Source organism: Thunnus albacares, chromosome 8, assembly GCF_914725855.1.
Source record: "Thunnus albacares chromosome 8, fThuAlb1.1, whole genome shotgun sequence".
NCBI lineage: Eukaryota > Metazoa > Chordata > Actinopteri > Scombriformes > Scombridae > Thunnus > Thunnus albacares.
In genome coordinates, this window is record NC_058113.1 from 20,420,319 (window position 1) to 20,445,406 (window position 25,088).

The window sequence follows — 25,088 nt, forward strand, 5'->3', positions numbered from 1 at the left end:
GGAGAAAAACAAAGGACATATTGGTGTGATGTTGAATGAAATAGTTAGCTAAAAATAAGAAATAAACAGTTGAATTAATGAATAAAAATTGTTGGCTAAACGTAAGAAGAATTGGTTAAAGGATGAAGTCCAGCCAGGCAGGCCCTGGTAGCCATGTGGTTAAGCCAAATGCCACATAACCACATTTGTTGCATGTCATTTCCTGTCATCTCTCAACTGTCGCTGTCCAATAAGTGAATAAAATGCCCAAAAATATGCTTAAAAGGAAAAGTCCAGCCAATTCTCCACATGGTAGTAGTATGAATGTAAACTTGACCAAAACAACCTTGACAATTTAATTGTATGACAAAAATGTTGTCAAGTCACTTTTATTTATATAGCCCAATATACAAATGACACATTTGCCTCAATGGGTGTTACAATCTGTACAACATATGACACACTCTGTCATCAGACCCTCAAATTGGATTAGGAGACCCTTTAATGTGGAAAAAATGTGAGAAATGTAAGCAAGAGCAACAGAGGTGGGATCCCTTTTCCAGGATGAACAGACATGCAATAGATGTTGTGTGTTCAGACAAAAATAGCAAAGTGACAACATGGAAAATCTGGATGACAAAATTATACACATACATACATGAAGAAAAAGTCAGGCACAGCATTCACACAGAAGAGAGAAGACACAGGGAAACTAAACAATGGAGAGAGAGACAAAAAGTGAGGCTGAATCTAGTCAAATAACTTCTAGTTTAAAGCCATTAATTAGAACATAATGGAAACACACTTTACTCACTAAAAAGGTATGGTATTTATTTAATTAATTTATTATTATGAGTATATTTAGTCAAAACCTTTTTGCAAATTTACACCCATGTAAAAGGCCTCTGCTGAGTCACCTGATCATGAACTAGAAGCACTTATTGCCGAAAAAAGCAGGTTTGTTCCCTGATTGACCTTTTGAAGCCTTTCTATGATGAATAACAAACCAACCAAACATCTGTTCTAAGGACAGGATTTATGATTAGGTGATCTGATTAATGATATGTTTAACTCTCTGGCCAGCCAGCTAACACGCAGATGTTTAACAGCTATAATTTTTTCTATGTTCACCATCTTAGTTTAGCATGTTAGCCTGCTAACGTTTGCAGATTAGCACAGCTGAGACTGAAGGGAATGTCATTAGATTTGCAAGTATTTAAACCGAAGTATCGGACAAATTGAACATTTTTTGACCAGATGATGGCAGTAGATTTTAAAGGTCCAGTGTGTAATATGTGTGGTATTTAGCGGCCTCTAACAGTGAAGTTCTAGATTGAAGCACTCCGCTGCTCACGCCTCCCCTCCCTAAGACTTTGGAGAGGTTCCAGAAGCTACGGTGGCCTTCAAGGACAAGAAGCTATTTGCTGAAGATGTCATCGTCCACGACAACTTCGAGCATTTCTAACAAGTCAAACGATGAGTTGAAGATGTTATTTAATTATTTAGTCTATAATACCATAGGTTATATCTCACAAGTAAGATAGCACTTATGAGTGTTTTATTGTTTTGGTAATACAAGCTAACATTAGCAACATCATGCTAAACGAAATTTATGTTATTTTATTCTAACGTTAGGCATTATTGATGGCGAGATAGCGTTGGCAGGATAACGTTACATATTTTATTATCCATTTGCAGAGTCAAGTACTGGAGGTTAGAGGAGGAGGAAGAGGGTGAGAAAGAAGGTGAGTTAGCGGTTCTTCTGCAGGCAGGGCCAGGCGAGGGAGGAGAGCAAACACCGGCACCGCGGAAGCAGGGCAAGAGGCTGGATACCCCCCAAAGGGACCGAAGCGACTGAGGTTTGTGACGTTATTTATACAATCATTTTATCATATTCCTACCCATTCTGCACGATATTAAAAATGCCAATACAACACAAAGTGGTATTTACATAGCAGCTCTGTGCTTTACATCACTGTAGTCTGTATAGTTTGATGTGTTATCAGTGTAATGTGAGTCAGTAGCCCCTTTTACACAGCCCGTTCAAGGCGGGAATACTGCGCCTGTAATCCGCCTCGCTGTTCTGTTTAGCCCGTATTCAGACCAAATTAGGTGGCGCAGCGTACAGCTGCAGGGTTGAAGAGGTGTGTGGGTGTGTTTGTGCTTTAGAAACTAACCGCTGTGAAACAATCGGAAAATAACGTATATCAATCTGGTTCACCAGCTTCCCCACTAACGTTACTAGCGCTCCCTCTCTTCATTCACCCTCTAGCTCACTCGACCACAGCTGCTCTCTCTCTCTCTTTCTCTCGTCTTTTTAAAATGAATCGGGAAGCCGACAGAAAAGTCTAACTTTACTTTTAACGTTATCAAACGAAGAGAAATGTCCTCCCCTTGGATCCTCTTTACGGCTATAATGCGGGTTCTCTGTATAAAAGAGGCTACTGAAAACATCAGCAACACTACTGAATGATTATATAAATACTATATAGGAACAGTATCGAGCAGCAATATTTTGACTTTTTTCAAAAATCATGTTATTGTTGTAGACATGTTTGGGAACACTGGATAGCCTACAATCGATATTCTGCACTACCATTACCATATTTCCAACATATCATGAAACTTATAACCTATAAAGCCTTATCTGTGTTTTTCCTGTGTTTTATGTTTTCAGACACTTCTTGAAGAGATGACCTTGGAGGAGCACAGGCAGCTCACCAGTGAACTGCTTCGGAGGCGGCCAGGGTTCATTTTTGATGCCTTGATGATGCATCAGTGCAGGCATGGTGTCCCATCGTTTGCTGGAGTGCCAGGGGTACCATGATGTACTTGTAGTAACTGTAGAGACATGCCTACGGACCGGGAGAGGAAATGCTGTGGCCAGTACCCTGCAGATTGTGTAATAATAATAATACCTCACTTCTCCCAGTACTGTCTTGAAAATGCTCTTTATACATTCACAGGCGGTACTGGGAGGACATTATGGTAATTGGCCAAACCAGGAAGCCTGGGGATGACAACCAAGAGTACTGTTATGCTGCCTATAGACATTTCATCTATTGACAGCATGGCTCTTTAGGCCAGGGAAACCGACTTGTCATCCCCAGTTGCTGTGTTTGGAGGATCAGGGACAAGTTCCCTGGTCCTCCAAAGACATCACACTGGTTTCACACCTGGCCTCTGAGTTTCCCTCCAGGTCCTCTGGAACGTCCACACAGTATCTCAGGTACTCACACACCTGCCTGTTCATCATCAAGGCATCAAATCATCTCATATTTATTTGTTACATTTCTGATATTTTATTTATTTTATACTTGTTCTATACATTTTCTATATTTATATATTTTCTGGATAATTATTAAACTCTTTGTTTATATATTCACATTTGTTCAACTTAAATGTGCAAGTTTACCAAATAAATGATATTCATCAGATGTGCTGTGATAATTGCAATGATAAACATATTAATATATACTTATACATTGACAGTATTTCCCTGCAGTCAGTATATTGTCATTACCACTTCCACCATTAATTTATATTGTCATTATTTATATTTATAAAGCAACATAAAACAGTAGTGAAGTTGGAATACCACTGATCCTCAGAACAGGGCACTGTAGTACATGTTATGGATTAATTTTCATTGCCACTTCAGGTTATGTTAACTGTAATTCACTAGTTTGAGCCACAAAAAAATATATAAAAAACAACACTGAGAATAATGACATTTGTAATAAAAATATCTTTTATTTAACAGAAACGTTTTTGGACATCCTTTTCAATCTGGACAATAAAAGGATAACATAAACATGCAGCTTTTACTGTTCAAACACAAACATATTGACAGCTTATTCTGTGTTCTTCAGAGTTGATTCTGATAAAGACAGAATAATCTATCAAATCATTAGTCTGTTTGAACACTAAAAGCAGTGTGATTAAACTTATCCGATCACCTTCCAGCAGTCAAATTGCTGCACATATAATAGCTGACAAAGGTCAGACCAAAACCACACCAAAGGTATTCAATTTACTGCTTGGGATGAAGATGCTCTCATGGCAGGAACAACACCCATGATTCACTGGCACTGCTGTTCCTCATCTGCTCTAGGAGCTGTGTGTAGAGCAGCAGGTGCATGGAAAACTGCTTCTGTGGAGGACAGTACCATTACACATAGAGATAATTTACTATTTCATACATTTTATACAGTTGTACATGTGAAAATAGTGTTATTTAACCAAGAGTAGGACTTACAGGGTAAGTTAATATGCTACATAGGCAAACAAATGTGTATCACTTATCTAGACCTCTCCTGATGACGGGTGTGAATGTCACAGACATGGTGAATAATGCCAACCCATAGTGCCTGAGAAAAATAAAACAGCACAAATGAATGAACTTACTGTTATAAATCATCTATCTATCTATCTATCTATCTATCTATCTATCTATCTATCTATCTATCTATCTATCTATCTATCTATCTATCTATCTATTTATTTATCTAATGTGCTCACCAGAAACTGTTCAACCTTATTCCATGCAGATTTTCATCCCAACAACAGACTAGATCAGATTATTTAATTGATTAACACACTTTCAGTCAGAGACAAGTAGCTATTCAGTGAAATCAACTTTTGTTGTCTTTGGTTGTAATGAAAACCAACGTACTCTAAGCCATCAATGGCATATGGTGAAATACCCCTGACCTATTACACAGTCACTTTAGGATGAAGATAAAGGTGATACCATACATCGATGCTACAGGACCTCTCTCATAGCTGGAGAAACAACAAAATAAAACAAAATAAGTGCTACATGACACAGTCACAAACTCTTGTACATACAATACATTATGTTACGAGCCTTGGCTGGCCTGGATAAACATACCAAAATAAATAACAGAAAAATTCCACTTCTGACTGATAAATGTAGAATTAAAACTCTGGTAGCAATTACATGTTTTTCAACATTGAAACGGGGAAAACGTTACTTGTGTTGGACTATAAGCTAACTTTGCCCCCCAATGTGTACATGTGCTCCTAAATTAGGAGCAAACATTGAAATCATGGAGCACTGTGAAAAATATAAATATATATTCACAGGATGTATTAACTTGGTGATGAGCAGACTTCTCCTCAGTTTATCTTTCACAGCCCACTGTGTAACATGTAGGGAAGAACTTCAAAGGCAATTATTGCTTTGCACTTTTCATTTATTGCCTATTTTTTACAACCTAACTTTGTGGAAAGGAGAAGGGGAACAACAGGTTATGGAGAGTCCCTTGGGAGCACTTTGCTTGTGTCAGTAGCTCAGCTTTATCTCTGGGGAACATCCTCAACAAATAATTTTAAAAATATTTGTATGAAACAAATATTTGTATAAAATCCACTATTTGTGCTTAGCCGAAAAATGTATTTGTATTCGAGCACACCCCTTTCTCATTTTATGTGTTTAATTTTTCTTTCATTTTGATATATATTAAAATGTTCAATAAACTCAATAAAGATCAATAAGATCAATAAAATACAGCATTTTCAATAATGAAAATGAAAGAAAACAAAAGAAAAAGCAATACGACTGAACATATTCTTGACTCATAGACTTTTTTTTAGACCTTTCTATCAACAGCCAGTGTTGAGAGGGCATTCACTGTACAGTTTTGTACTTTTACATTGACCCTCAGACTGGTAGTCTGTAGAAAGAAAATAAAAACATCTGAATGTATCATTTCCTCTTGGGACATAAAACACGGGCATTCAATGAAACCACCACAGAAGTCTTGTTTTCTGCTGCAAAAGCTGGTGAATTATTACTGCTCCTCTGCCCCAAGGAGGATATGTCTGAAAGATTCAAATTCTGTTCCCTCTTGTTGTTCTTTCTGCTATAAGACAGTAGAATTAATGGTGTGACAACAGTCAGATATCAGTATCTTACTGTTCATAATTATATGATTTGTAAATAATAACTTGTTTAATTTTCATAAGAGGACAAATGGAAAGAAGAAGTGGGTTGATTCATGATGATAAACTGCTTCTAAAGAGGCTTGTTGTTGAGGAATGATTAATTATTCTTCATATGTTCAGAATAACAAATTTCCTTGTAGTTCTCTGTTGAGCTGTATCTAACTGGTTCATTTACACCTCCTCATGAAATCTGTTATCACACAGTACAGGCTGAGGCGACCAATATGGAACGTGCCCTTCAGCATTGCTAATCATGAAGTTACGGCTGTGGGAATATTACCTCCACACTGCAGTCTGACTCCTAACACACAAAAGCACGTTTCTGTGCTAAAATCTTGCTAAAGGGACATACACAGAATATTTCAAAAGACATGGCAGGGTGCAGTTTTATCCTGTGGAGGAAGGATGCCCCGAAACTGTTTAAAGTAGCCTGCGTCTGTGTCTGTAACTAGAGGCTCCTGCAGCTTTCCAGCGCTACCACACATCAAACTGCGGGGCTGGTTAAGCTGAGCAGAGCTGCTGCTCGTCTTTGTTTAAAACTGTGTGAGATGGGGAAGGCTAATTGGACTAATTAGCACCAAAACAAGGCTTGACTGAACAGTCTTTCTGTACCACAGATGTTTTGCCTCTTTTAGTAAAAAAGAAAAAAAAAATGCAGGAAGAAAAGAGCCTCATTTTCAAGGCTAACCCGATGTGGCATTATTTGGCTCTGCAGTCACAAAACGAGTGGGTAGAAATGTTTTTGATGTACTGGTTCTTAAACTGACCTTCGCCACAATAGCAGGAACCTCAACAACTCCAGCCGAGCTTCTTGACAGTCAGTAGTGGAGCTGTACAACCCTGTGGGATGAAAGCTTAACCAACTTTCAACTTTTCTTCTCTGAAGCATATTTTTTTTTCTCGGCTTAGTGTTACCTTAGAAAATGTTTGAAGTTTCCAACTGCAATCCCAAGACCCCAAGACTTCATGAAGACTTCATAAAGACTACCCCAATATAGACCCATAAAGAGAAGTTCAGGCAACTCCAATTCATACACTGTGAAAACAATTCTTCTTCCACAGTATGTATGTGAAGGTTACTCCTTAATGTGATACATGAAACTAGTCAGTCAGAGTGTTTTGCTGAACTCTGCTCAGGATCTGTTAAGGAACATGAAGACCATCTGAAGAATTTGTGCCTGATTTTTTATAATTTGCTGCTACAGTGTTTTATAATATCAGCCTAAAATGACTCCTCTGTGCAGCTCACACTTTGCCTTGTACCAACAGAAAAAGTAACCCAGAGGCTTTTTAGTAAGTGTGCCTATCTAGAAACTTTACTAGCATGCTGTAGGCTTAGGGTGGGATAAATATAGACAGTATTTTCCATTATCGTGGTTTATTATAATGTAAAAAGAAACTGAGAAGCTTTCGCGGATCCTGTGAATATTTTAATATGAAATTTGGACATGTTGCGAAAAAAAATCTTTTTCAGGACATTAATCCAATGACTCATGACAGGATCTGCATTTCATAAAGCAATAAAAAATCAACAGTATAGCAATACTCTGTGAATTAAAATCTCAGTGCACTGGTGTTTGGCTTATTTTGTTTTTCTACTATTAGTAGCTATTAGCCTGCTTTTCTCTGCCTCCTGCTGACACATCACAGTATTGTCTTAAAAATATCTGATGCTCAATAACTGTGACGATGATATTTATGACACTGGTGATGATGGTTGTTGATATGGTGAAGCTATACAGATCACCCTCATCATTGACTAAAATTTATGTCATTATTATTATTATTATTATTATTATTATTATTATTATTATTATTATTATTATTATTACTATTTTAAGTGTTCTTATTTATTTGTTTTTTTTTCTTTGCTCTTATTGTATGGTGAGGTAATCCCCTCAAAAAAGTACATTACAGTATAGTCGCTTAAGAATAAATTTGAGGTTCTTGTATTTTCCTTTAATATTTCCATTTTCTGTTACTTCATACTATACTGTACATAGTTACAAGTTACAGATTTAGATTTTGCATACAAAACATATCATGAGCTTATAAGATATGATGCTCTGTTGTAAAATAAACTACCCGACAGTGTATAAAATAGTTAATATTACCTCTACAGCTAACAGCTAACACAATAGTAAAATGCAATTTACATATTAATGCCTCAGTAATAATAATCCAATATATAATATATATGTAGTCTAACATTCAGAGGGCATTATGAGTACTTTCATTTTTGATACCCTAGTACATTTTGCTCTATAACACTTTTACTTGTAATGTAGTGTTTTAATACTGCAAGAGGATGCCTGCTTCTTCCACCACTGGAAAGAAGGTCAATGAGCAGAATGGCAGAAGGATGAGTAATGTGATTTTTTTAATTGAACACTTCATACAAGCTTTGGGAGAAAAAGAGGCTCATAGAGCAAAGCTTAGTTGTGTTAATTGTGTTCGGGTTAATGACTGTCTTCAACAGAGCAACAGCAGATATAAAGCTCTACAAAATCAGAGCAAACTGTTTGCCAACAAAACTGCAGGATGTTTATTTGGCTTCAGGTTGGGACATTTTTATCTTGTTTTAGTGTTTTTAGGAAGAAAAATCCTTCACAAATTTCCACTTACATCCTCAAAGGTGATTCAACCTTTATGTCAGTGTTGAGGTTTGTCTTGTTAAGCTACTTTGCATAACAATTTGTCAATTTTTGTCAATTTGGTCCAAATTGAAACCCAAATTTAGTTTTTTATCTTTATAATAAAGAGCAAAGACCCAACAAGAAATCTCTGTGAAAGTTACATCAAAAATCACATTATAGGGACCAATTTTCCCTTGCAGGTGTGTATGTGTGCATGTTGAGTTCAATGTTAGTGACCCGCAGTAAGTCTAAAAAGCCGTGACACTTAACAAATAATAGTACCATGTAAATCATCAGTACTTGCTCCAATTGTTCATGAAAATTTAATTGGCAAATAACACAAGATTGTATTACTGCCTGATGTTTTTTTGTGTTTTGTAGAACTGATTGTCCCTCATTTTGACAGAGGATTAGATCATTCTGTGCCCTGTCCTGTCTAATTTATTGAGTTGTTCTGTTTGTTAATGAATGTTTAGCACCAATAGCTGCTGTGGTTATTGTTTTGACAGCCTTGACATGTGACATCTCTGCATGAATTTAGTACGAACAAGCTTTAGTGTACTTTTTTCTCTACATTAAACCCTCAAGACATCTGATATATATGTCAACATGAGGGACTACCTTCTTACTTCAGACACTTTTTGTTCCTTTTAAATAGTTCACAGTTTATCCTTGACAAGACATAAAAGTACACAGGACAGGACATTGCAGAGAACATAAACACAAAATGATCTGATCCTTACTGTGCACTTTGTTAAACTGCCTGCACCTGAGCTGCTGATATTTGTCCTCTTGTAAGTTATTGTCTTGTGGAAGAAAGATTACAGCCAAATCAGATAAAACAAAGCCACAAGCAGTCTTGTGTGTGTTTGAGCCTGCAAAGGACACAGCTGAGTTCCAGCGCAGGATGTGGACTAGACTACACTGCTCACCGCTCCCCTTCTGCTTCCCGCTGGGTCTTTCCTGTACTTTTTAGCAACGACTCATGTTTGAGGGCGAGTGTCAATGACAGCCCACCTCACACACGCAGCCTCTGCACAGCTGCAGTGTAACATAGCCCAACCTTGCCTCCAGCTGATAGCATTGTAATAATGAAAAATAGATGCTGGAGGTTTGTGCATGCCTGGCTGCTCTTTTCAGTGTGCATACATGTATGCACTTGGATCTGAGTATGCTTGTTACTTGTCTAGTAGTTTGCAGGAGAACCAGGGTGATCTGGTAGGTGTATTCACCCGATGGCCATGCTTCATCCATGTTAATGAGGATATAAGGGCTCCCATCCCTCCAAGGTCGTAGGAGTACTGTAGGGATTAACTACCCCCTGCATCCTTATTCTATATGCTTTGAATACAGCCACAGATTAGATTGACCTCGTCACATGTGTGGGTTTCTGTATGTGGAAATATCTCTACATGTTTATCGTAACCCACATTTGTGCTCAAGGTGGGTCAATACCTCTCACCCATATGATCAGAAGTGCTCTTTTACATCTTCATTTTATTTATAACATGGAATAAACTCAGAGTTGACCCCACTGAACATCACACAGTTCAATTATCTGTCTTGTACAGATGGTAAGAGTGTGTCCTTGCACACTGTTAATAGCAGCTATGATGCTCTGCCCAAACGGCATACTTTTAAAGAAATAGTTCAACATTTTGGGAAAAGTGCATATTCACTTTCTTGTTGAGAGTTAGACAAGGAGATTGATATTTCTCTCATTTTTGTCCATGCAACATAAAGTTACAGTCAGCAGCTGGTTATCTTAGCATAAAAACTGGAAACAGAGGGAAACAAAGGTTAAAAAAAAACTATATAAAACCTATAACAGCACCTCTAAAATTAACAGCACGTTATATCTTACTTGTTTCATTTGTACAAAGGTTAAAAGACAGGTTGTGTTTTTACAGACATTATGTGCTGGACTATTGTATGTCTTGGCGGGATGCAGTGACTTCTTAGAGTCTGTGCTGGTTGCTTGGCAACCTAATGGTGCTGATTTCAGTAAGTCACTGTGCCTGGCCAAGAAATAGTCCAGCATGTAACTCTTCATAAAACCACAGATTGTTGTTGTTACACTTAATTTTTGTTCGGATTACACAAATGAGATATAACATGTAAATTAGTGAAGTGTTGGAAGGGACATGTTGTTTTGGCCGCCTTTTACGTTGCAAAGTAATGTGCACTTGCTCGTATTTGATTGGTAACCATAGCGTCTTGCCAGATGATGTTGCATTGCAGTTGAACCAGGCTCAACTTTCTTGCTGAAGAACCCTACATTTTTTCATTGCATTGGCATCTCTGCTGTGTTGACAGACTGGCCTCATTAAAATGGCTTTGGACAGAACCAGGTTAGCTGTATATCCCCCTATTTCCAGTTTTTATGCTAAGCTAAGCTAACCTAACCAGATGTGCCAGATGGTTTGTTACACAGAACCATCTGAGTGGTTGTCCTTGGAAACTGTTTGGAAAGGGGAAGGCACTTTCAAAAAATACTTGGCAGGTGATTGGATGAACCATCTGTTTATCACTATCTTAGGCAGTTAGATTCTTGAGATCATGCGATCACATGAGAATCCTCATAGGATGCTGATTGGTTCGAACCACTGGTGGTTCGGACACAAGTGCATAAGTCGAAGGCTGACAAGATGGATTCTCATGTGATCTTGTCAATCCAGCTGCCTCGCAAGGTAAAAGCTAACCTGCTGCTAGCTTCATATTGAATGGACAGATATGAGTGATATCAGTCTTCCCATCTAACCCTTGGAAAATAAAATATTGAAGTGTTCCTTTAAGAACCAAGCTACATGACATGCAGCAACAATCATGCGACTGTTACTATGCAGTGTTCAGTTGCCAATTCTGAGTTTGTATAAAAAAATCAAAAAAAATCAAAAAAAAAAATCCTGGCATGGCTCTGTCCTTTCCACAGTTATGTTGCTGCTCTAAGGCTGCCTCTTTAAGCCCTCCAGAATGCTTCCAAGGAGAGATTGCCATGCTTGAGCTAATCTCAGAACCCAGAACCAAATGTTGCAGTGTGGCAAGCTACTGGTTGTCTGTCAGGAGAGATTCTGCTCCCTCTACCTTAACAACCAAGCCAACCAAGCATGACTCCCTCTCCTTCAACGGTAGACCCACATAAGCCAACAGTCTCTCCTCTTGTCTTTGTCATTCACTCTCTTCGAAACTCTGTAATCCAAATGGATAGGAGGGATGAGGGATTCAACACGAGTCATAAATGGGGGCTCAAAACCTATTCCAGCTTTTGAATTGTTTTTGCACTAAGCTCTCTCAGTTTCTTGTGGGTGTAGCTGGAACAGAGGCTGCTCAACGAAGCAGAGTGTCCAGCGGTGTTGCGCTCAGTCCTGTATGATGTGCCGACCAGCTGCTGCTGCTTTAAGTGAGTTTGCTGCATGTGTAACCCATAGTGTATATTCTCTGTACACTTGCCTCCTCTCCACAGGTAGGACAGACTGCAGGGTCGCTCTCAGAACAATTTCTGGATGTGTTGGGGATTCATTTCATTGCTCAAGGACACCTCAGCGGAACAAGCTCAGTGTAGTAGCTTGAATCCCTATGCTGTACAGTTGAAGAGCGTTTTCCCTCGTCACTGTGACAACCTGATCAGGAAGTACTGGATACATTTGTTCAGGGGCTGTTCTGCTTCGGTTTATCCTGTTAGGGGGGTGAGCAGGATTGATGGAAGGGAGGTAACTAGTGGACAGCCAGTTCTTCTCCCACAGATGAAGCCAGTTCCTAGGATTGTTCCGTCTCTGCATGTAGACGGAACAAGAAAACATCATTTAGTCCAAAAGAGGGGCTAATGTGTCCATATTACCGACACAAAGTAAATGTTGGACCAAGCAGATATTGAGTTTGTAGTTTCCAGTGGCATTCATTCATACATATCCAGTATGCAGCCTGCAGTAGATGGAGGACTGCATGCAGATACCTCATAGGAGCAGCATTATTTTTTCAGCACTGCATAACAGTCTGTTTCACAGAAGTAGATCTTAGGTAGTGAGTAACAGGCCCTGCAGAGATGCGGATTATGTGAGCTGAAGGCTTCGACGCATCCCTTCCCCCAAGTCTCTCCACGTACTCACAGGATGCACACGCTGCCCGCTGCCCTTCGATACCACAGCATTTATTTTTCTGTCCATCCCACACGACTCGAGCATGGCTCACTTTTTCTCACCTCCCTCCGTTCGCCCTATCATCAGTGTAAAATACCTCACCCCTGCAGACAGAGACAGATGGAGGGAGCAGCACCAGCCCCCTGCTCAGCTCCAATGATTTATGCTACAGCAACACAGACCCACACACACACACATACACACGCGCATACATGCACACCTATGCATTCACGTATGCGGTATGCATGTGATCATACATCAGCGGATGAGATTGCATGCATAAATACGCAAGCTGGTGACACAGAGCTGAATGCATGACGGCACCTGTCTTATGTTAATGTTAAATGCCAGAGCTCCGGGGCTTTTTAAAAGGACATGTGCATCTTTGAAGCAGTGGCAACAGAGTCTGACATCATTTGTCCCTTTCTATGACAGTTAAAGAGGAACCGGCTGCAGGCACATTCTTCACCTGATTGAGGTGTCAGAGCTAAAAAAAGCTATGTTATACTCAGCTACAACACTTTCCCACAAGAACGGAGTATCAGCTGTTCTTTCTGTTAAATGCCAACCAAGTAAACTGAATGAAATTTTAAGGGTAGATAATGAGCATCCTACACTGCTGTGGAAAGAGAGAGGGAGAAGTAGCTGTTGGAGTACATGTTTGTGTGTGTGTGTGTGCAAGGGTGTGTGTTTGTTTATGCCTCCTTGTGGTCTGGGGCTTGGAGCTGTTATGGTGTTGCAACAAGGACATGCTTGCTGTACATGAGGCAACGATTTGCGAGTAAGGTCATTGTACACGCTGTCCTCCTCTCATCACCCCCTCCCTGCACACACACACAGTCACCTTTTTAATATTAATTCTGTTGTGTGTGGGGGTGGGAGTGAGGGGGTGGGGAGGTGGGGCACAGAGATGGGGTTGGGATGGGGAGAAGGGAGGTAGAGGGCGGGCAGAGGAGCTAGTCGAGGGGATGGAGATGGGAAGAAGTCCGATGGCAGACAGGTAGAAAAGAGGAGAGGTTGGCTGATGGGGGGTTGAATGGAGGGATGAAGTTGAAGAGAAAATAAGGGGGGGTAGAGCAGTGGTGGAGGGGAAATCGTTTATCCTGCAGCCCAGGTAAGGGTGACCTGTTTGTCTCTGTCGGCCTCTGTTACTCCCCTGATGTCTCTATAATAGGCCTGTGAAGCAGGTAGACACGACAGCACAATACAACGGCCCATAGTAACAGAGGCTCACAGGCGCACTTCAGCTCCATTCCACCCTGATAACTTAAGGGAATTCACCAAAATACCAGTTAATGAATTAAAAAGCACCATTTGTTATTTCCAGTGACGTGTTTTTAACTAATGTGGCTTAAAGAAGAAAAAAAATCACTGTAAAAAACAAACAATTTAGGGAAGCTTTTGCTGCTAAAATCTGTATTTCACTAATAAGTAAGTCACTTGTAAGTCACTTTTGTTGTTTGGTGTCGTACTTTTTTAGTCATTTTAGTGGGATGGTTCAAGGTTTGGAAATGTTGCCTTGTTCGTTGGTCAGTAGAGTAATAGTAATATCTCAACAACTATTGGATGGATTTCCAGACATTCATATTCCCCAGAAGAGGAATCCTACAGATTTCAGTGAGCCCCTGACCTTTCCTCTAACACCACCAGCAGGTACAGGTTTCCAGTTATCTGGTAAAGATTATATAATTTTTGGATAGGTTGCCAGTAATTTGATGCAAAAATTCCTGTTCTTCTGACGATGAACTGTAACAGCATTGGTGATCCCTTGATTTTTAATCTAGCACTACCATGAGGTCAAAATTTCAATTAGTCCAATACTTTGGTTTATGGCCAAACACCTGCAAAACTAACGTTCCCCTCAGCCTCAGCTGTATTTTGCACTAATTAGTAAAAGTTAGCATGATATCACGATAAACTAAGATGATGAACTTCATAAACATCATTCTGTTAGCATGTTGACTTTAGCATTTAGCTCAAGGCATTGCTGTGCCTGAGTACAGCCTCACAGCATGGCTTGTTAGTCTTGGACAGCATGAATGACTGTCCAAATACAGATGGTGTGATGTCATGTCAAAATACTTTTAGCTAGTTCAGTAGCACATAAAATTGAGTTTTCTGAAATATCAGTGTTCGGTTGGGTTTGGCAACAGCATCTTTGAATCAAAGAACAGGAGCTTCTTTCTAGATGTACAAGATTACATCAGTATTCAACACACATGGAGAAATCCATTGTAGAGTAAAAATGTCAACACTTAATGACAAACGAACTGCTGCAATCCACTGAACACCACAGATTGATGACTTATAACAGTGTAAGAGTATTCAAGGGTGGATTTTACCTTAAGGCGAGAGCTATAGATCTGGCTGGAAAAGTAAGCCAGGCAGCCGAGTCTCTTTGATTTGTCTCTCTGCTCACTTTCTCCTCCTGTTTTTCATTTTGCTCATCGTCCCCCCCGAATGATGCACTAATGACAGCCCCCTCTTTGCTTGCTATGAAAATCACCTCAGTAAAGATCCATTTCATTACTTTGATTTGGAAACAAAACAGAGTGCAGTGGCAAAGTTGGAAATGAGCGCAGATGAGAGGGAGAGAAAGACAGAGGGTGGGAAGAAAGAGAGACGAGAGGAAAGTTTGGCCTAGAGCTATGGAAAGTTGTAATAGATGTTATGTGAGCAGCAGGAGAATAAAAACCATGTGGGCGTTTATATGGAATTAACACTTGGGTAGTCATTACCATATTGTCTAAGACTTTTCAGTTTTTCATAGGATTTCATTGGTTTTTTTCTTCAAATTACATCCCCAAATAATACACACAGATATACAGTTACATACATTTAAAACAGTTTGAACTGCTTAACAAGTCTTTCACTCAAAGATATTTAAAGTACAGAAAGGATGACGTGACAAGTGAGAAGCTTTATATGCTGAATATAAATTCAAATTTATGACACCAAACTCTTGTGCTCTCCTGATATGAAAGACTAAATAATAATCAGAGGAGCCATAAATGATAATTTTATATAATAAATAATGCACAAACTGTCAAGCCAAAATGTAAACAAACAGTCTGGGTGAGAAGAATCCATGTAGCCTTGCAAAATAAAAATAAAGTACATCATTCTGCCCTAAACCCCTCAACCAAAAACAGATCAAAATCAGTCACAAAGTGCAGCTGAACTAGGTCCCCAACAAATTAAAAAATTGTCTCTGTTTACAAGCTTTATTGTTCCATGAGCAACAATATGTCTCACAGAAGTGCAAATTGCAGTAGTAGGTCACTCCTACTAATAGAGACAAAACTGTCAGGTGGGGTGGGAGACATGAAAGGAGACTTCTGCTCCGATCTGCAGACCAGCTGACACCTCGCTGTCATCCTGAACTGTCACTGAAGAGCCAATCACCTGTTGACATGTGTCTGCCTGTATCCCACAGTACAGTCAGTCTAAAGCGGCCTGTCACCATGCCTTGTAGGTCAGACACAGAAACTTGGAGAGAAAGAGCACGGGATAAAATAGTCATAACAACGGTCATAACAATATGATCATTCAGTTCAACAATATATAATTGATCAAAGGGGCCTTCACCTTGTAAATCATGTAAGCTGAAGGAAGAGCACAGTTGAGTGGATTGGACTGAAGTTCATTGATTGACTGTTGCTATTAGTGCTAAATTACCTTTGTGAGGTCACCATAGATATATACACTTAGATTGCGCATTCGGCCAGTGAGATATGGCGGCTAGGGTGCTTTTATTTTTCTCTTTACAAATTAGGCATCCACGTCTATATATCTATGGTAAAAAATTGTGGGCTGCCTACAGTTTGAAGCCCAACAGCCCACCGGAAGGCAGCATCAGCTCAATGATTTGTACTTTTGTTGAAACTGTTTGGAAATATACATTATCGGGTATTTTTACATCCTCGGAACTATCTGTCCACTAAAAATAACAATAGTAGCATAAATGATGTTAATATTTTTGCAATATTCTTAATTATCACACAAGCAAACAAAAAACAAACAAAAAAACATCAAAAAGACGTTCACTAAATCTAACTCTTAGTATAAGAGTATTAATGAAGCTTCAGTACTATTCACAAAAGGTGGATCATTCTATTAACAGAATTTACACAGATAAGTACAAACTATGTCGCTAGGACCAGCAAGCTCTTACAAGATAGCAATAATCAAAATCACACAACAAAACTGCAAAAGATTTGGAGGCCAAGGACAGAAAAGGTTGCTTTTGTCTAACTGCTGCCGCCAGAGTGCTGGAAACCTGGGTGTTTGGGACCATTTTTTAAGAGGAGAAATTTCAGTCATTATATACTTGCACCTTTAAAAGATATTGGGATCAGTCTTGTGGCAGGATTACAGTCAACAGGCACTTAGCACATTAAAAGTTGCTCTGCTGAAGGGAATAAACTCTGAGACCTGTGGTACAATGGGTATAAAAATGTAACTGTTGTTTTACAAATTCAACAAATATGTATCATTTTACAGATGAAAACATTTGATCCCTCCATGAAGAAATAGATTTATATTTTAAGGTGCTAAGAATCTAGCCAAGGTAGCTTGCTGAGCTTGGTGGCTCTTGAATCAGTTTGTCTACAATCTTATAAACTGACATCAGGTTTACATGCAAAAATCCCAGGCAAGGTTTCCTGATCCACATGTGAGTGGATCCATTCTTGTATTATCAGAGCTGTATATGTTGTCCCCTCAGAGGATGTTGTCCACAAACAACTCACAAGATAGTGTTTCAGTTTCACAACAATATGGTGCATTTTTCTTGCAGCCTACTGTATGAAGCATCTTTTGTTATACAGTAATCTATGGTGTTCTGCCTTACCTTTTTACAATAATACGATACATTGTTCTCTCTGCCTATGAAATGTCTCCTGCCATGTGTTTTATGTCGTTCTTTGGAGCTCACAAGAAAAAAAAAGCTGTTGTTTATGTGTGCATCCCGGAGGGGAAATGTAATTCTACCTTTGTAGATCAATAAAAACCATTGTATTCTAATATATTCCACTCACTATTCTAATCCATCCTTTCCTATTAGCAAACATATGGGCATGCTGGCTGCAATGGCTGTTATGTAATTAATAGTCATGGTGGGGCAATTAAAATCGGGAGGCTTTATGGGCTTGCTGATTAAGATATTTAAAGCATGAAGTACCCAAGGCTCTTATTTTTGTGCAAGTTTCTGTGTATCTCCTTGTTTATACTCGTTCCCCTTTTTGTTTCCTCTAGCAAATGTGTGTTTGTGTGAAAAACGAGCGCTGCCTTTATGTTTGTGTGTGATGTGAGCGTGTGTACAAGGCGAGGAACAGTTTTAACACTTATCCTTGACTTTTCCTTTACCCGCATGCAATTAATTACTGCCCAGAATAGCAGCCGTGGGATCAGCTGCTAAGGAAATGAAAACACATCAGTGTAAATGCAAAGCCAGCCGACTCTGGGAGTGTTGTTACGCAGCACACTGAGACCCAGCACTGCCATCCATTTGCAATGACAATCATTATCGCGTGAAAGCAGTGGTCTCCAACTCTATTCCAGAGGGGATGTGTGTGTTCACAGTCTCACAGTAATCCATATTCACTTTCTTAATTGGTTCAATTAGTTCTCTCAGATACTGTATGAATTTTACACTCTGCCTGTCCCCAGATAAAGTCCAGTTAACGTATTACTGGGCAGAGGTTACAAATTGGGTTCCCAGTGGTGAGGATTAATACACAGAGGATTTGAAGTCATTTATGTGGTTGAGTGGGCTAAAAACTGTATTGCTGACACTGTAATGAGGGAACACAAGCATCCTAGCCTCACCTTTTAGTCCTATGCAAGACTAACACTCATGGGCATTCACACACACACACACACACACGCGCACACACAAAATCTCTGAGAAATATACACACATACATGCCATATCAGACACAGATAAATTTACAATGGGAGGTAAATATTCTGAGAGTATTATCTCGCCTTTTAATTCACTTAACACTCATTTGTGTGTCTGTACAGACCTTTCACACACACACACACACACACACACACACACACACACACACACACACACACACACACACACACATTACACGCTTATGAAATCAATGCTGGCATGTGGATTAAGCGATTAAGTTAGTGACATGCTAAACTATGTGGCTTAATGGTCACTTTCTCTTAACGGCAGAGTTAAAGATACTGCCAGGAAATGGGGACCAGTTTGAAAGACATGGACACACACAGACACACAGGCACGTGCACACATCATCAAACAAACGAGGCAGTTGCATTACTGTCTGTCCAGTGAATGGAGAGCGTGTATTGATCTGGACGAGAGGCTCATACATCAGTGTGGTTAGGCAAAATGCCATTAAGGTGGAGGAGAAATTATGTACAAACACACACATACTTTTTCATTCTTTTCTTTACCAGGACACACAGACTCTGGCTCTACTTCCTGCTTGTTATAACTCATACTATCTAAAGTTTACTCTTTCTTGGTCATTTTGTGTGCTTTTCTTGATTTCCTAATTAATTTTTTTCTTACTTTCCCCCAGTCTTTGCTGCTGTCCTCTCTCTGTCTCTTGTGCACTCACAGGCGTCCAGCTCAAGGTTCCACATGAAAGTGACAGTTTATGTGACATATTGATTTTATTTGGAAGCTGATCCAGGGACAAAAGGGAATTCATTTATAAATAGGTCATAACTTTAAAGTAAAAAGTCCTATAAAAACAAAGTCTTGTGAAAGAGGTTAAAATATATAAGCCCTGTAAAATAAAGAGGTTTAAATGTTAAAAAACAAGGTTAACAGGGTTAAAAGCTTTGAAAAAGTATAAGGATACCTACCCACCAGAGGAGTTAAAATGGCGCCAATTCTGTCCAATAAGCATTGCTCGGCTGGCACATATGTCAAAAAAGTTTCTAGCTTCTGGGTTTGCTTCCGTGTTGTGCAGCCCACTGCATATGTGCAGTGGTGTTTCCCCCGCTGGCCCCGCCTAAGACTTCCTGCTTGGCCCATAGACTTTACATTGTGATGACATCATATATTTTAAAATCGCTTTTCTTGGCTCGAGGAAAGTTTTACAAATATAAAACCACCATGTATCAAAAATTAATAATAGAAAAAAATCATAATTGATATTGTTTGCAGTCCGAGGTGTCCTGTCAACAGTTTTACAGACGTCTCTTTTACAATGGTGGTCTATGAGGAAAGTCCTTCTTGGGTCGCAGGGGGATTTTTTGCTGCAATACCACAAGTGGCCACCGGGGAAAATTGGCTGCAAGGCTGAGTGGCGGAGCCCTATCCAGCTCTTATAATACATCCATGACAATGCCTCAGTCTCAGTGAGGTTGTCTGTGTAAGGAAAAAGCTAAACAAAAAAACCCACCCTGACAGACAACCGATTCCTCGAATGCAGGACATCCTTGACAGTCCTGGGATTACGCAATGAAAACCACTTGTGGTTTTCATTGTTAGACCAAGGAGAGGCCTACCATCGGGGCTTTATGGATAAAGACAGCAGGCCTTTTACTGCATTTGTGACTCCATGGGGCCTGTACGAATGGATAAGGATTCCATTTGTGCAAATGAATGCACACACAGCCTTTCAACACTCTATGGAGGAGTGTTTGGAAGACATGTGAGACAACATCTGCGGCCCCTACCTGGATGACACATCAGTGTACAGTCGATTGTTTGAGGATCATGTAAACCACATCACAAAAGTACTTCAGCTGTTGAGGAAGTATGGGATGAAACTACAACCCAGCAAGTGTGAATTATTTAAATGCAAGGTCTGCTATCTAGGAAGAGTCATTTCAGCTGAAGGTAGCAAAATCAATCCAGCTGACACCATCACTGTGAGATCCTTGACAAATAAGAGACTGAACAATATAGGAGAGCTACAAGCTACCATGGACTTGTTAAGTTATTACAGGCAATACATACAGGACTTTTCTGGGCCTTTCCAGGCCACTTAACTTGCTGAAAGGGACAACAGAAGACAACAATGTGCCACAAAACAGGATAAACACCAGGCGAGCTACAGGGTAGAGTTAAGGAGTGCCATCACACAAACCAATTGTGTGGACTGAAGAACATCAACACATATTGGAGTTGCTAATAGACTGTCTGGTCGAGCCACCAGTCCTTAGGTTCCCAGACTTCTCACAGCCATTTATCCTCCATACAGATGCCTCAAACCAAGGCCTCGGGGCAGGTCTATACCAATGACAAGATGATAAACTCAATGTGATAGCCTACGGTTCCTGGACACTTACAGTCTCTGAGCAGAATTATCATCTCCATTCAAGAAAATTTTTCACCTTAAAGCGGGCATTCACAGAGAAATTCCAATATTACTTGTATTATGTGCCTACTTTCACTGTGTTTAGTGATAATAATCTGCTTACTTATGTCCTGTCAAGTACTCAACACAACTGGATGCAGATGGGTAGCAGAGCTTGCAGTCTAATACTGTCCAGGTAAAGAAAATGTGGATGCTGACAGTCTGTCAAGATTGCCTGTAAATATTGAGGAGATGATGGGACAGTGTACTGAAGAGTTGGCATCAGATTGTGTGGCAGCGACAATCCAAGCTGTTGAGACTCAAGACTCCCGCCCACCGTGGGTCTGTCCAGTACTTACCTCTCTCCAATGAAAAGCAGTGAGCGAAGAGATGCACAAACCATTCTGGGTTGCTGAGATTCGACAAACACAGCAAGATGACAAGAAAAAGAGCTGTAGTGTAGTTGGACTGTGAACAACACCCTATCTCCCGCAGGGAAATGGGCAAGTCGAGCATTTAACCGAACATTGCCACAAATGCTAGACACTTATAGATAAACAGAAGACAAACTTGAAAGATTCCTTGAACAAGCTGATCCATGCATGTAACTGCACACGATGCAAGGCAATAGGTTTCTCCCCTTTTTACCTTTTATCCGTAAGGTCCCCCAGGTTACCTATTGATCTCCCGTCTGGTCTCACCTCTGACACAGGAAAACCAGACCATCGAACATACATGGAATAATGGAAGCGAGAAATGCAGGAAGCATATGAAATAGTACAAGAGAATGCAAAGAAGTCAACAGAAATGAGTAAAAGACATTATGATGGAAAAGTGAGAAGCTCAGTGTTGTATTCTGTGATTGAGTAGAAAGCTGACACTTAGAGGAGACACTGGAAAGCTTTGTAATCATTGGGAAGAGAATATCCATGTTGTGATCCGTCAGGTTGGAGAAGACATCCCAGTCTATGAAGTCAAGCCTGAACAGGGAAGGGGAAGATCAAGAATCATGCATCGCAACCTGTTTCTACTGTGTGATCACTTACCCTTGGAAATTCAGCCAAAAGCAGCATCTAAGTAAAAGAAAAAGATGATGGAGACAGCCGCAGAAAACGCAAATCAGGAAGAGGAAGATGATGACGGCGAATGCGGGTACTATTACAAGCCAGTAGTGCCCATTGCAGACAGCACCATTGAGCATGCTGACACACAAGGGGACAGTGACCAGAAGACACCAGTGTTGAGCACTGATGGGCCAGTGGTTGAAGAATGGTCTATAACAAACACAAATGAGTCTGAGACACAGCAGGGGAATGTGCTGTGGGAAGATGATAATCAGAGTGAAGATGTACAACCAGTTCAAGAAGCACAAGATGAGAGTCTGGTATCCCCGTATCCAGATTCAGATGAAGATGACAGAGAACAATGACATGACCGACCAAAGAGAGAAAGATGAGCCCCTAAAATCTTCACCTATGACCACTTTGGGATTCCAGCATGCTATAGTGCAGCACATGAAATGCTTTACCAGTATCAACTCAGACTATATAGAGAAGTTCAACCAGTGACAATGTAGACAAATCAATTCCAAGTTTTGCGACCCTTATTCATGCAGGGATACAAGGCATAAAACAGATTTTGGCTGTTCAGTACAGAAAAAGACTGTTTGACTGAAGCGAAAAGATCACTGGATTTAATGGAGTCATGTATAAGGCAGTACATCCATATTTATCGTCATGCCAAAAACAGTCACTGCATTGCTATCACCCTGAAGAGACAGTTGAGACAACTAGAACATATCAGGTTGAGAACCCTTGGTACATAAACTTTGTTCTGACGACATCTAATTTTCCAGGGGAGTGTGTGATAGATTGACTGTATTAGGAAGCTGATCCAGAGACAAAAGGGAATTAATTTATAAATAGATCATAACTATAAATGTAAAAAGTCCTATAAAAACAAAGTCTTGTGAAAGAGGTTAAAATGTTTAAGCCCTGCGAAAGAAAGAGGTTAAAATGTTAAAAAACCAAGGCTAACAGATTTAAAAAGTATAAGGATAGCTAACTGCCAGAGGAGTTAATCTATGATCTAGTTGTTGAGCATTTTTGAGAGATTGATTGATTAGTCATGCCTGCAGAGGCCGGAAGGGGGAGTTGTCGGCCTTATTCTCAATGAAGCTGTCGGAAAGGAAACGTCGAAGCATCTTTATTGATATCCCTCCTTTTCAGGTATGAAATGATTATTTATGCTCTTGAACGTTGGAATATGTTTGCTAAGTTGTTTTGTTTGTTTTGTTAATGTGCTGATTGAATGTTGAGTGTTTTGGAAGCATTATTTTGATTTTTAGATTGTTAATTGGTACATTGTTAAGCAGCTAGCTAAACTCCGTTCAAACTTTGGCAGGTGTTCTGTTGATTTGTGCTACCTATCGAATGTGCCACTCAGCGGTTCTGCGCATGCGCATGACCTTGTTTCATGCCCATAAATCTCTGCAACCTTGCTGTCGGGCATGCTGCAGAGAGCGGCATGTGGCCAGCAGAGGTGCAACACATATTGAGCTAAATCCGCAAAAGGATTGCGCGGCTTTTGCGACCGCTAAACCAGTGCAAATGAGGCAAGAAGATAGCGTGTAATTCACAATGCACCGCAAACTGCGCTGCCAAGCAAATAGCGTCATGGTGCGCCTGTTGCATTTGCATGTATGTAAATTAGGTAACATTCGTACATTTGGCGCAAAAGTGGTCCCTTTCTATGCAAATAAGCCTCGTTGCAAAAACAGACTCAATCCTCACTCACTCTCTCTCTTCAAATCTTCAAGCTTGTCAGGTATTGAATGATACTGAATTGATATTGAATGAGGGCGAAATCTACAGTCAGATATGGGTGGATCAAGTGGGGTTGTGGGCTTATATCGGATATAAAAATAACAGCGCTGACAGAGCTCAGGATTCATCCATACAGTAAAGGGCTGCTTCATTACAAACAAGTCCACCGTATAAACCTGGAATCTGGGTGTAACAGCTGACCTATAGGTGTGTAGCCAAACACACCTACACACCAAACAGTATTAATTATCGTCAGATCCTGACTGATCCAGTGTTAATGAAGTTACTGCTGCTGTGCCGTGTGCGTAAATGCACGCAGCCTCTTTCTTAGTTTGGAGACGCACTTATCGTTTCAGCTGCTGTGTGATGCTGCAGCCAGCTGTGGCCAACAAACAGAAACATCAGCACTGAGTTTTTGCGACATCCTGGATACATTCAGTGACACCTGAACAACATTATTGTAAGATTCAGACATTAATCTAACACGTGTCAGACCTGCCTGAGTCACATTAATAGCTTTACTTTGACATTTCAGTAGATTATGTTATAGATGTGAAATACTAGAGGAGTAAAAGAAGCAAAAAAGTTGATTTATGAAAGTTGATTTGTGACGCAAATTGAGGCTTTTGTGCTCTCTGCAGTTTTCATTATCGACCAGTCTGTGTGGAGAAAAGCCTGAAACACTGGAAACAGCTCAACTTACTCAACCAGACGCAAAACAAGGGCAAATTGCACTCAGCTGCAAAACTTTATGGCTTATCATTTGTGCAAAATCTTTTGTGAATAGGACCTTCAAACGGGGCAGATTGGGGGTGCAAATGCAGCACAACCCAATTTTTGTGGATTTGGCCCATTGTGTACATTTTGATCATGCTTAGCTCAGTGAGACACGCATGCAGAGTATGAGGTTGCTAATGTGTATGTGTGTGGTTAACCTTTACTGTGCTGATGTGTGTGGTTAATTACTAATACGTTTGTGTGTTCATTTCTTAAATAACTGTCTATGATAAGGAACAAAGAATATAACAACTAGAAGAGACAAATGGATACTAATGTTTTACACAATATTTTTGCTGATTTCCACGACATTTAACAAAGTAAAACTGCACTGCTCTGTTATGTTTTGTATCTCAATATGAAACATTTGCATTATGACTTTTTCTGACCCACCGTGCCACCCGTCTACCCACGCTACAGCTAGCCTGTGGCCAACCAGAAGAATGAGATGATACAGAAAACAAAAAC

General features: G+C 39.9%; 2 long non-coding RNA genes across 6 annotated transcripts in view; both read left to right on the plus strand.

Annotated features, from left to right (window-relative positions):
• The first annotated feature begins 784 nt into the window (after positions 1–784).
• Positions 785–3,277, plus strand: LOC122987499. 4 transcript variants are annotated; one of them, XR_006404499.1, is made up of 3 exons: positions 788–1,514; positions 1,678–1,838; positions 2,657–3,277. It is a non-coding gene; the product is annotated as an uncharacterized LOC122987499 (long non-coding RNA). The 4 variants fall into 4 exon arrangements; XR_006404500.1 differs by having other exon boundaries at positions 788–1,025; XR_006404501.1 differs by having other exon boundaries at positions 788–936.
• Positions 3,278–22,891: 19,614 nt separating this feature from the next.
• The window catches only part of LOC122987577, a 29,831-nt gene continuing 27,634 nt past the window's right edge, over positions 22,892–25,088 (plus strand). Inside the window, exon 1 of one of the 2 annotated variants that reach the window (XR_006404526.1) lies at positions 22,892–23,246. This is a non-coding gene — a long non-coding RNA (uncharacterized LOC122987577). The remainder of the gene's footprint in view (positions 23,247–25,088) is intronic. The other variant, XR_006404527.1, reaches the window with a different exon arrangement.